This window comes from Macaca thibetana, chromosome 4 (assembly GCF_024542745.1).
Source record: "Macaca thibetana thibetana isolate TM-01 chromosome 4, ASM2454274v1, whole genome shotgun sequence".
Taxonomy (NCBI): domain Eukaryota; kingdom Metazoa; phylum Chordata; class Mammalia; order Primates; family Cercopithecidae; genus Macaca; species Macaca thibetana.
Window position 1 is genome coordinate 137,857,363 of NC_065581.1, and position 14,271 is coordinate 137,871,633.

Sequence of the window (14,271 nt, forward strand, 5' to 3'; positions counted from 1 at the left end):
GGAGAATGTACCAGAAAGAAAAGTCGACCATTTATTGAACTACTGGGACATGGTACAGTTAAAACATAGTATGCATGAAGACATAACTGCTTAAACCCTAGTTGTAAACCAATTAGGTCTAATGAAAGATAGAAAACTTTCTGCAGTTTTAATTTTGATCTGGTTTTCGATAGGTAAAGTAATATCATTCACATTTTGATGAAACACATTTCATGGGTAGGTCCTGACATTCTCAGCAGTCTACTTGTAGAATTTCAGATAAAAACTCATACAAAATAGAATGTTTCATGGCCTGGAGATGGCAGAACACCTTTGTAGTTACAGTAATAAATGTGGGAATATCTTAAATGCTTCTGAACTGTACTTTTGTGTTGATCAGTTGAGAGAAGGGAAAGTGGTAGTGGCTGTTTTTCATGTATGCCATTTTGAAAGTGTGTGCAAATCACAGAATCTCTAAAGGTCCTTTCCATGTAACTTAAATACATTTTCATCCATGTCTTCCCTGCTTAAAGGTATATTTTCTGTACTCACTGGCAGTTCTAGCCTGTGTCTGTCCTAGTGAAGTTATGGGTAGTATTTTAAATATTTCTGGGGAACCTTTTGAGTAGAGTACTGTTATAAACCACTTGATCAAAAAATAAGAGCAGCAAATATAACACTTTTTAGATGTAAAGAGAAACCTCAGAAACTTCTACCTTGCACTGCTCACTGTTAAGCCAGGCCATGTTGTCCTAAAGAGCCCCATCTGATCTTTTTATATCCCACATATTTATGATTAATAAACTTAAGTCTATTGACATTTCCTGATTATTCAATTTCACTGTTACCATTATAAAACTTTTTTAGTTCAGAGTTGTACGTATTTTTCTGTAATTATTTTTCAAAATAAGGTACTAACAAAACACAACATCTGAAGATAAAATTGCAAACATTTAGTTTAAGATAATACATAATCAGTGGTTGTTAGCAGTTATTCAGCCTTTACAAAAATGTTCATAAAATTTTATTGACTTGCATATTTGGTGTTTTTCAATGTTTTTGAATCCAAATTCCTATTTAGCATATATTAAACTCAGATAATAAAAACTTGCCTTTGTTTTGATGATTTTTATTTAAATTATCAGTAAAGTTTTAGATATATTTTAAAAAATGATTTTAAGCAACTTTTGTTTTTTAGGAAAATAAGCATTAAATAAACAGTTAACAGTGTAGAGCATTACACTAATTTAAAAACTAGAACTTTTCAGAAAAGTTTAGAACACCAACTCACTTAAGAAAATTGCAGGCCGGGCGTGGTGGCTCACGCTTGTAATCCCAGCACTTTGGGAGGCCAAGGAGAGCAGATCATGAGGTCAGGAGATCGAGACCATCCTGGCTAACACAGTGAAACCCCATCTCTACTAAAAATATGAAAAGTTAGGCAGGTGTAGCGGCTCCTGTAGTCTCAGCTACTTGGGAGACAGAGACAGGAGAATGGCATGAACCTGGGAGGCAGAGCTTGCAGTGAGCCGAGATCGTGCCACTGCACTCCAGCCTGGGCGACAGTGCAAGACTCCGTCTCAAAAAAAAAATTAAAAAAAAAGAAAATGCAAACCACCGTGAGGTATTCATGAGTGGTGCAATATCTTGACTGTTTGAAGAGTTATAATATCATGCATACTCCAGATGTGGAACTGTGGAAATTACTGACTCTGAGAAAGTGTGCTTTATGTGTTTATTTTCTGTAGTCTCTTCTGAATGCTTTTAGTTGAGCTGCTTGTGTTAACAAGCATGATGCATAAGTGATTATTGAAGGCTGGGAAATGGCATCACTTCTTTCTGAGGTTGCCAACATGATGTACCTTTAAAGCCAGCTCTTTAAGTTTATTCAAAAGTACCTGCTTTAACCTGTGTATTCAAATATTAAGAGAGTATGAGGGGCAGAGAGCAACTCATCAGTTTACTTAACTTGCCTCAAGTGATTTAGTAAGGGAAGGTAATTTAAGAGCTTTTTTAAAGAAATGACTTACATACTCTTATTTCTTAAAGTCAGAACATTCAGTTTAGTTCGTAGTTTATAACTCCCTTCCTTCTTTCTTATAAACAGTTTTTTCACATTCTTTGTTACTCCTTTTGTATCTCTGACTCCTGAACAGACAAAATAGAGTGAGACTTCTTAAATAGAACATCCTGTATATTGGCCTAGATCAGTCATTTATAACTGGGTTTCAACATGACAAGGTACTGAAATTAATTTTTTTCCGGGCATTAGGTGACTCCTGGGAATCCAAGCAGGAAAGGAAATGTGTATCTTCTGAGCCTTTGCCTGAAAGGAAATGTGTACCTGCTGAGGCTGTCGGGCCACTGCATAGAGGGCCTTAGCATTTGTGAACAAGCTTAGATTACATCTGGTGGAAAAAGCCACATTGAAGCTAGTTGAGGTAGTCAAGGAAAATGAGGACTGCCTGGCCTTGGACTTCATCTTGATGTGGAAAAACTGTCCAAGAGGGGAAACTGAAGCCTCTGTTCAGCCTCCTTACTTCAGAGGGAATGTACTTGATTCAGATGCAGCTATTAGTTTGAAGATACCTGATATTTGTAGAAAGTGACTGGATTCAAAGTAGTAGCGGGGGTTAAAAAGAGTTGGATTAAAAAGGGTGAGGTTGGCCAGGCACAGTGGCTCACGTCTGTAATCCCGGCACTTCGAGAGGCCGAGTTGGGTGGATCACCTGAGGTCGGGAGTTCGAGACCAGCCTGGCCAACATGGCAAAACCCTGTCTCTACTAGAAATACAGAAATTAGCTGGACATGGTGGCGGACGCCTGTAATCCCACCTATTTGGGTGACTGAGGCAGGAGAATCACTTGAACCCGGGAGGTGGAGGTTGCAGTGAGCTGAGAACATGACATTGTACTCCAGCCTGGGCGACAAGAACGAAACTCCGTCTCAAAAAAACAAAAACAAGCAAACAAAAAAAAAGAGTGAGGTTACAGAAATCTTATTTTGCAATACATATTGATAGCATCAACAACAACAGAATACAGTGGAAGGGTCAGACACAGCTGCTTTTGGGGAGGTACTAAATACCTACTGCCTCCTTCCTGCATTTGAATAGCTTTTGCCCTGCACGATATCACCATTTTGTGACTCTCTTTTCCTAAACCCTTTTCCTTTATGAATTTTTGAGATGTTCATGGGCAAATTACCCATCAAGGTATTGTGCTTATAGGCTGATACGGACTTACTGAGGGACCTTGGCCATGGAAAATGGGTCTGGCTAGTTCTGCAGAAGTCTTCTGATTAGAGTGGGCCTGGGGGCTACACTGAAGTGTGAATTTAGGCCTCCCTTTCTGTAATTTTACCTCCAAATCCTTTACCGTATCCATCTCATGTCATGATGCCACATTTCTTTTGACCTGAACTCCAAGTGCTCAAAATCTAACACCCACCCATGCTGTTCCCCATTCAGATCTTCCACCTGTTTCCCTACTCCATGCCCTGTGAATGAAACAGATGGCTTTCCCGACCTCTAATCAAAGCCCTACCCATATTGATTTGTTCCTTCTAGTCCTTAGTATGTGCTACCTCTTCTCCTTTTCTGTGCCGAAGTGTGACTAGCCAATAATTATTTCCTCTATCAGTGGTATTTTACTAGGCAATTATTGGAAATAGAATGCTGTCATCCAGTAGTGATAAATCTAACATTTCTCGTAGAAGATATAGGTGGATTAGTTACTCCCTGGGGGAATATAGATTAGTTCCTGTGTCCTTCAAATTACACTCACCAAGCCTGAGCCATGCTTTACTGCTGAACCAGCGCAGCAGAGAGAAGTGGCTCAGGGTGGCCCTCTTGTGGTGGACAAGCATTCCCGGAACTCTTCTGGTCACTAAAGAAAAGGTAGCCCTCGAGCAGTCCTTTTTATTATTTTGATTTTATTCTCATCATTATCAGTATCCTTCAAGTCAAGAATCTGTAAATAATACAATGAGATGCTAAAAGCAAATTTGAAAAATGTGAGCAAGCTCTGTTTCTAGTTTTAAAATAGCCCACATTTCTCAAATATGTTACTGTTTGGTTCAGAATTTGGACCACGACTTGAAAAGAACAGATCATTCAAACGTGTGTCTTTTGAATATTTCTGTCATCTGGAAATGCCTGTGTATAAGCCCCATGATGGATGTGCTTGGCTAAAAAACCTGTTGACGTGTCATCAGCCTTCAGAATAGAAGAGAGAGCCAGTGTCCCATGATTCTAAGGATAAACATCCCCCACTGGAAAAATAGTACATTAGCTGGCAAGTAATAATCCAAACATGTAACTTCTGTGGATAGTAAATATTCTGTGTGTTATCTTCATAATTTTATATCCCAAAACAGTACTTTAGGAGGATCAAAATTATATTTATTAACACACAGTTGAAATTGCCATTCTAGAACTCAAATAACACAGGACCAAATTTGACAGAATCAGCTGTGGAACTTTATCAAAAGTCTGAAGCCAGGACCTCACCACTGGATGGTCTGAGTCAGAAGTCTGGGGAGAGTTCCAGCATGGCTATTTTTCTTTTTCATTCGCTGTGTGATTATAGTGTGCAGCTAGGGCTGAGTGAGAGTAACACTAAACCGTGATCTCCTTGGTGGAATGCTGTGGGTACTCCTAGGAGGGACTCTCCAAATTTGTGAATTTATACCAGTGTAGTGGGCTACTCAGAATGTAAACAGTCATGCTACATGTCACATTTCAGGGAATCTTCAGAGCTGACCAGACCTGTTGAAGACAAGGACTTCTTACTCTTCTTTGAGCCCTCTTGGTCTAACCAGGCATAGAATTGGTATTCACAAATATTTGTTACATGGAATGTTAATTGAAGTACCCAAGACCTTAGGAATTGAAGATAATTTGAGATTCAAGAGTTCTGCTAACCAACCGAGATCTCATGATCTTGAAGTAATTTCACAGTTGCAAGAGGAAGACATTATTCAAGAAGAAAGAATTTCTTAAAATACATTCCTTATAGTAGCCTTTGAACTTTAACATGCACAAGAATGAGTTTAGGCTGGGCATAGTGTTTTGGGCCTATAATCTCAGCACTTTGGGAGGCCAAGGAGGGAGGATCATTTGAGCTCAGAAGTTCAAGACCAGCCTGGGCAACATAACAAGACCTTATCTCAAAAAAAAAAAAAAATCAAAAAATTAGCTGGGCATGGTGGCAAGTGCCTGTGGTCCCCTATTCAGGAGTCTGAAGCTGGAAGATTGCTTGAGCCCCGGAAGATGAGGTTGTAGTGAGCCATGATCACACCACTGCACTCCAGCCTGGGTAACAGAACAAGACCATCTCAAGAACAAAACTAAAACAAACAAAAAATAACAAATTTAGTTTTTTAAATCTTTTCTGTCTTCTTTCCGATGAAAATAGAAACACAGTACCCCTTTTATTGTTAAATATGTTTAAAGGGTAAAAGAATAAGCAATGGAAAAATGATGTAAGCAAGAAATCAGAAGCTCTCCAGTCTCATAACAACCAGGTTGTCATAGCATAAAGAGAACAAATGAGTAACTGCTTTGTAATACTTCAGGATCATTCTGCAAATGAAACTATAGATTAAATATGTACTGGCATGCTTAAGGCCATGTTGCTGTGTTTATCTTCAGATCTTTTTAACTGCTAAGATAAAATCCATTTGCCTTTTTATTTTGACCCAGTGTTTACAATTAGCTAAGGACATAAGCCTCTTTAGACGGTAATAAATACTCAGCTGGCTGGGCACAGTGGCTCACGCCTGTAATCCCAGCACTTTGGGACACTGAGGTGGGCGGATCATGAGGTCAGGAGTTCAAGACCAGATTGGCCAATATGGTGACACCCTGTCTCTGCTAAAAATACAAAAATTAGCTGGGCATGGTGGCGTGCTCCTGTAGTTCCAGCTACTCAGGAGGCTGAGGCAGAAGGATCACTTGAACCTGGGAGGTGGAGGTTGCAGTGAGCCGAGATCACATCACTGCACTCCAGCCTGGATGACAGAGCGAGACTATTTATTTTAACGACATAAATAAATAAATAAGTACTCAGCTATATGATTCTTAGGCCATACTTGGAAGACAGAGTATCATCTCTCTCATTTGGACATAGAAGAAAACTGAATTTAAAATTTGCCAAAGCCAGAAGTCAACTTCTCAGTCTCCTCTCATATCCAGCATTCTTATTTCAATTTTCTTCCCTTGCACTTCTTGGAATTTTGAACTTCAAGGCACTCCACCAGGAATGAGGAGACCGGGATTCTATTCTTGGAATGGCCAGTAAGTGGCTTTGTGACCTTGAACAGATGAGTTACCCTCAGGGCCTCTTCCCTCAACTGTAAAATGAGAAGGTTAGCTAGATGATTTCAGAAGTTCTTTCTGACTGTAAAATTCTGTAAGTCTGGAAACACCTGCTAGTGACATTTATGCACGCATTATTTCTCTTTTACGCTTTTCAAAATGTTTTTGCTTGTGCCTTAATATTATTATTAATATAGATCTTTTCCAATCCTTTTTAGAATTTTCTTTTTTGTTTCTTGACAGCAGGCGGTGTTTCTACATTTATTTTCCATTAAGTGTTATTATGTACATTTCTTTACATATCTGTTTTACGTTGAAATAAGATTAGTATGTCATCAGGTATGAATAATGTAATTCTTTCTAAAACATAGGACAATCATTTGTGAATTTCATATTTGAAGATTTAAATGTTCAAATGGTTTAGAGATAAACCGCTTTACAAAACAAATTGCATTTTTTTTTTCCATAAGGTTTTCAGTCATTCTGACACCTGCTTGAAAACCTCAGGCAGTTCAAGATGTTTGAATATAACTGTTAGGGCTGAGTATGCCAGCATCAACCTTTTAAATCTGTTCATTTTATGTACATAATTGTGGGAACTTTCTTTTAAAAGTTTTCTTAAAAAACAAAAAGTTTTCAAGGGAAAATCTCAAAAGCTGTGCTGAACAGTTCTTGACTTTGCACTGTATCAGCTAATTGACTTACTTTCTGTCTTTGGGGTTTGAAATATGGCATGGAAATTATATATTATACATAAATAACATATAATATAAATTTTACATATATATATAAAATTCAACAGAAAAGGTTGGTAAATACTAGAAAAAGTGGTAAACTTGGAGTAAACTTTTTATCAAAGACTTTCACTAGTATTTGATTCTGTGTACAATTTAAGATGAGCTTTACCGTGACAAGAAGCAGATGAAGCACTTGAATCTGTTATACATTGAAATTATAAGATTAGTATGTCATCAGGTATGAATGATGTAATTCTTTCTAAAACATAGGGCAATTATTTGTGATTGCCCTGGGACAATCACACCGGGACATCCATGAAAAAAGAGATTGAAATGGGTACTACTGAGTGACACTTAGGAAGTATAGTCCAACGTAACATCTCTTGTAACTTAGACACATACTATCTGAATTTTCAATAGGATTTAGAAAATAGTCTTAATTTGATTTACAAGTGATACATAGAAGTTAAGACGTTTGGAGTAGAAGAAAAGGTAAAGGAAACAATGTTTTTTGGTTTGTTTTTCTGAGACAGAGTCTTGCTCTGTCAACCAGGCTGGAGTGCAGTGAGGCCATCTCCGCTCACTACAACCTCCGCCTCCCGGGTTTGAGCAATTCTGCCTTAGCCTCACTAGTAGCTAGGATTACAGGCCTGCGCCACCATGCCTGGCTAATTTTTTTATTTTTAGTAGACACAGGGTTTCACCATGTTGGCCAGGCTTGTCTCGAACTTCTGACCTCGAGTGATCCACCTGCCTCTGCCTCCAGAAGTGCTAGGATTACAGGCGTGAGCAACCACGCCCGACCGGAAACAATGTTAAGATAATTCTGTATTGATGTTTTTGTGCAACTCCCTCCTCCCTCTCCCTCTCTCAAAGAATCTTCTTCCTAGCCTCATAAGTATGGAGGTAGACATGAACTACCCTTTATTGTAGTTTGGCGCTGTATGCAATATTATTGTATTGCTTGGCGCTGTATATATTCCCTCATATTCTTACGGCCTCTTAAAGTAAATATAATTATCTCTTTAAGGAAGAATCAGGGTCTACAAGATCACACAGATAAGTGGTGGCAGTAGAACTGAAACCTAGATCTCTATGACAAAATTCCATGGTTTGCAATTAAAAAAAAAAAAAAAAACCGTTTCAAACCTTTTTCCTCCACATAGGTGTGTTTCTATGAATTTTTGCAGGTTGCTTTACCACTATGAGCCTTGGGTTTTATCAGTAAGATCAGATTATCAGTATCTACAGACAGAATTGCTATGAGGGTGAACTCAGATAAAGGTCTGTTCAAAGTACTTAGCACAGAACCTTGTAGAGAGTTGCCCCTCAGTGAATAATTACTATTATTACTGTAACTATCACTGTTGTTGTTGTTGTTTTTGCTATTGAGATTATGATGTCAGGCTTTCCAGACACAGAGTAGGGTTTCATTTGATTGTCCTACATGTATTAAAGTCCTACTATGAGCAGGTTACTATTATTAAACTTTAGCTCCTCATGAAATGTTTATCTGGAAGCAGGTGAAAATAATATCAGTAAATATGTATTACTTTAAAGACCACACCAGGGACGCTCTTCAGACCTGAAGATAAGACCTTCTTGTTTAAACTTGTATATTTGCTAAGTTAGGCACAAAATTACTCTAGAGACTTTTTTGGCTAAATTAGACCAAATGCCATCAGGTGGGTGTGTGTACAAAGCCACAATAAACCTGGAAATGTCGCTGGGGAGGCAAGATCTCCTAGCATTTCAGAACAGGCTGATTTGATCATGATTTAGAGAACTTTTCCATACGCTTAGGCTGCTTTCTTTTCCTATGGCTGCGGCACACTTCAGTGGAAAATAAGCCCATAAGTATCTCATATTTGGGGTGTGTGTGTGTGTGTATGTGTGTGTGTTTTGTCCTCCCACAGTAAGAAATCTCATCCTTTCCCATGGGCTCTGATTTTCTCTAATGTAAAGACATCGCTATTATTGTAGATAAAAGCAACACACTGTCAGAATCACAGAGAGCTAAGAGGTTGGACTTTATGTCCCATTTCTATTTTATTTGAAGATAGAAGTTTGGTAACTTTCACAGATCTTTTGAGAGTATGTAGTATTTATAATTATGCTACACATGCTGTTCTGCCACATCCAGATGCAAACTTCTAAAGGCGCAGCAGAGTACATCCTACCACCAGCTGAGAAGGAGAAAGAAGTATGGAAGGAGCGAGATAATTCTTGCCTATAAAAAAAATGAGTTTACTTTCCTAATAAAATAAAGCTAAAATTGGCCATTGTCATCGTATGATGTTAACAACCAGCTCTTTTGGCAAGTTTGAAAATACTGGGCTCCATTATAAAAGCTAAAAATGTCCTGGACCTGGAGTTGTTTACCCAGAGCAGGAGCTGCTCTAAAGTTACAGAGCTCTGGTTGGAAGAGGTGGCTTGAAGGCCGCCTCCAAGTAACTGACGTCACTGTAGTCTCAGCTGCTGCTGTGACACTAAGCTGAGCAGCTTTTTGACTTGTAAAAGTGGTGAAGGTTTCAAAGGGACTTGTCAGTACTGCTCTGTGGAATGGTTGGACTTATTTTGCATCCCCTTTTCTTGTAAAGAATTGAGATTCACCGAGTTGAGACTTTTCTCTTTAAGACAGCTAGCCATCCACTTCCTTCCATTGCTAGATTGACCAGTGGTCGAGCATCCATAGGATTTCTCCCCAGTGTGAAAGGTATGTTTCTTTCCGGCAAGTTTACAAGCAAGTGACTAATTAGGGCAGGCTACAGAGGGGCTGCTGGTGAGATGTTTTGAACTATGGATACTGTTTAAGTGGAGTGTAATTTCAACATCTGTCTCTGCTGTTGTCTGTGTCTGGGCTTAAAAACAGTGGGCGGGGTGCCTAACAGATTGTACTGACTCCTAGGAAAAAGGCTGTTCAGCTGCTCAGGGTAGATTTCCCAACTCTGGACTGACAGTACCATCCGCTCTTTGAGACTGTTTTTCCAACACTGCTTCTCAGTTGTTTGAAAAGCACTTTGCCCATCATTGATTTTCACTAAGTATATTTATTCAAATGTGATTTTTCTATTCATATAAAGACTTTTAACATTTGCAAATTAAAGTTCACAATCCTTGAGATTGTTGGTATTTGAAAATTATGGTGAAAAACATATTTTAGTTTTATCTAAGGTGGTGGTGGACTCTCTGTAGAGTTAGTGTTTCTGTAATTTGAGCTGAAGTCTATGCCATTCATAATTGAATAATCTACAGTTAGGAGGGAAACTTACCACTATGTCTTTTGTTCACGATGGTTAGTTTTAGACATTGTTTACTCAAACCAAATGTTTGCTTTAAAGGTTGCATTTTATAAGTTACGTAAAATCAGTGTGCATACAGCTTGGATGTTTTCTAATTTGAGTAAATAACTGTAAAGAAAACAAGAAAGAAGATTATTAAATGAGACTGTAAAGTTGATTCATTCGGAATTGTGGTAGTGTCTCTTTGACCTTGTTGGAGCATGAGGAATGTGCTAAAACGGCAATAAACAGCAATGAAAAAAATTTCCCTTTTACCCTGTAACAAAGTCAAATCACGGTGGTCTTCGGAAAGATTCAATTGCAAGTGAACAATAGAGAGGAATGAGATTTATTAATTCATTGAAATAATTCAAGTGATTATAATAGCCTGGAGAAAGGGATAGAGAATTTAGGAGGTAAATGGTACATTACTCTGATAGGTTATAAGCATGGGAATTCCTAGTCCATCAAAGTTAATCAGAAGCAAAGCATCTTCAGGCCAAATGAGTCTTCTAGGGGAATTGTGAGATTAGCAGTACCTACTGTGTGTGGCATTTCTATTGGAATATGTAACCTCTTATAAATGAAAAATCTTTAATTATATGAAAAGTGATATGTTTAGCAAAAGGAAATAAGGAGAGCAAGAAACAAGTACTCTAAACAATAATCTAAAAAGAGAGAAGTAGAAATGGAGCAGCTGCCCCTAAGGAACGCTGTTTGGTTTGTTTGGCTGCAATCCAGTTTTCAATGGGCAAGGTGGAGGTTGAAAGGGTAGTGACCAAGGTCTCCTAAGAATGGAGCACCCCTCGGAGAAAGAATTGCTGCCATGACCAGACGGAGGCTAATCTGGGGGATGAAAATTTCTTGTGAGACTTGTATGTTACTCTTAAACTTTGCTTACTGGTAGGGCCGGAAGGCTAGCAAAACTATTTGCCTCCCATCACCATACTTATGCAACCCACTCACAACTCTTTATAATTCTGGCTTTCAGCCCTGGAAAGGGGAAGTAAGTTAAAAGGGATTATGCAATGCTGGTTTAGAGTTGGGGTGTGTGACTAAGTACTGCAGCTCACTCTGTCCTCTTACATTTGCTCTAATAAATTTTTATTCTGAAATGGAATTCTAGAAGGAACAACATAAACTGGAGAGCGAAAGAGATATGGGGTAGGGGACACAGACAGCAGAAATCCTTCCTTCTCTCCCACATAGATGCCAGTATCTGTGGGAGAAAATGAATGACAACTAGGAACAAAAAGAACTTTTATTTTTGCCCCAGTAGAGAGCACTTAAATTGAGTTTTTGAATCTGCTGAACCACTTTACCCCATAACTTCTCATTACGAAACATTCTGTCTCTACAAAGTTGCCCCTTCAGTTTGATTTTTTTTTGTAATATTTAAGTCAGATTTATAACAAAAGCAGTTTTACATAAGATTTGTTCACATTTTTACTAACAATAAAACTTTTTCTTTAAATACTTGACATGTATCTTTAAAATACTTGGAAAAAGGCAAAAGAAGATCATGGAGAATATGAGAGTTCACACAATTATATTTGCTTCTATCTCGTTTTTAAATAAAGATCAAAATAATCAGGTTTTTTTTTTCCAGAGAACAACAGGGAGAGGGATAGATGAAGAAAAGAGAGGAGAAAGGGAAGGAGGGAGGAAAGACAAGGAGAGGAAGGGAGGTAACAAGGGACAGAAGGAAGAAAACAAGAAGCAAGTATTTATCAGGCATTTGCTATGATCCAGAGCAGGGTTTAGGCACTTCTTTAAAGCATTTTTCCCTTTTGCTCACTTAATCTCCAAAATAATTTTATGCCCCTCCCCCTTTATATTTAGAGGTGGAAGCAATATGTTTGGCTACGTTAACATCTAACATTATATTTATGACAAGACTGAGATGCTAAGGAGGCCAAATCCTTCCACAAAAAATTGGCACAGATATTGCTCTATAGAAATGTTCTTGTAAAGACTTGTTTCTGATCCACAACTATTACATATTTTGGCACTAGCAAGTGCTCTGGGCCTGGAAAGGAAAAGCTCCATACATTGGCCCTTCTCCATATTAAGCGATCAGTTTGGCTCTTTGCAGATAGGCGCAGGATTCATTCTGCTTCAGGACTGTTACCTGGGTTTACGTATAGTCTTGTTATCAAGAGCAAGACTGATTTAGGGTATTCCTGAATGATCTTCTGGTAGGTTAAAAAGAGAAAGGCCTGGCATCTTTCAACAGTAGTGTGGAAACGATTCGAGAAGAGTTAGGAATAGAAGGAAAAATTGGAGCCATTTGCTACATAATTGTAGAAAAGACTTTATGGTGATTTCGGAACATTTCCAGTGTTTAAAGACAGTTGGGATAAAACATGGATTTATCATAGCTCCTCTTTTCCAGGTAGCTTGAAATTAGTCTGCATCCTTTTTTAGCTTCTTTGGTTAAATCTGCAGTTATGTCTTATTATCTCAGTCCACACCATTCTTCCTAAGAAATTACAGTGGCAAATACTTTCTAGTCAGCAAGGTAGTTTCACCACACAGTTAATTACATATAGTTTTAAAGCAGTCTGCTAGTTTCAAGACAAGTGAGACATGATAGCACCTTTAATAGCTGGATCTAAAATTATGTATTTTTCTTGACTGAATTAATCATAATAGTACTATTGCCAAAGACATAGGAAAAAATTATCAAAGTATCTTTAGTAAATAGTTTGAGAGTAGAGTAACAATATAGATCCTTAAATTATTAGGGTGTTTTGAAGGCAGAACCCTGCATGTATAGCTAACATTTTTTATTCTTATTCTATTCTAATTCATTGATTGTGACTCAAAAAATCTATGTTCAAAACTGTTTACCACTCAGATATGTATGTTCACAACAGTCTGACAAAAATAAAATTAGTCTTCGATATTTATCTTACTTTTAGGATATGAAATATGCAGTTATCTTCTGTGAATACAAAATTGGCGCTTGCTGCTTGGGTATGTGGGCTTAATTTGGTAATGCCAGCACCCACAAAGCTATTGATTGTTGGGATCTTTGTCCATAATTAGCATTAGCTGCCACCAGTAAGTTATAGCATTTTGATAATGGCCTAGTGACTGAAGAGTTAGACATCTTATAGGCACAATTGTCTTAAACAGAGATTCAAACATTTTAAACATGTTTTTCTACCTCCTAAAAAGGCACATGACTTATTTAATACAAAAGTATTTTTAATTGAAGTCAAAATGAAATTTTGTAAAGCAAAAAATAGAAAACTTTCTTAAATTTCTCAAACTACTCTGCATTCAGTATGCCATTTAATCTTTTTAACAGTTCTATGACTATCCCCATTTTAATGCAAAAAACTAAATCTCAGAAATTTTAGACTTATACCAGAGTTACATAGCTGGTATTTTAAATTGTGACTTCAAACCTTAAATACACATCCCTGAAGGCTAGAAAATTAATTATTTCAGTCACTACTTAATGTAATAGAGGATTCCCTGAAAACCGAGCAAAATGTTTTCTTCAATTCTCTGTATTCGATATCCTAAGCAGTTTACAGGATATAGTCTATTCAAAGGAAAAGAGAGCATGGATAAATTTTAACATATATTTCACAGGATAGTTTTGATGCTTCTAGATTTTCCTTGATGAAGTGACATAATGAATATATTTTTTATAATTTAGATTAGTTTCTGGATGATAAATCAGTCCCAAGTTGACTACCAACTTTGGGGTCTTAATAAGTAACACAGTAATGACATTTGGCACAGGCTTGATCTCTGAACATAGAATTAAGACTGCAACCAAGCTCTGTTTCAGGAATTTAAGTCATAAGAGTATGGTTGCATCAGAACAGAAAGAATAATTTTATTGCAGCAGAATCTGTCACAGTCTGTAGAAGTGACCATACATTTGAATTATATACTTCCACTCTTAGATATTCATGAAAAAATCTACTTTTAGAGT

At 37.6% G+C, this 14,271-nt stretch overlaps 1 protein-coding gene across 2 annotated transcripts in view; it reads left to right on the forward strand.

Annotated features, from left to right (window-relative positions):
- SOGA3 (SOGA family member 3) overlaps positions 1-14,271 on the forward strand; it is a 64,536-nt gene that overhangs the window by 49,796 nt on the left and 469 nt on the right. The window lies entirely within an intron of this gene.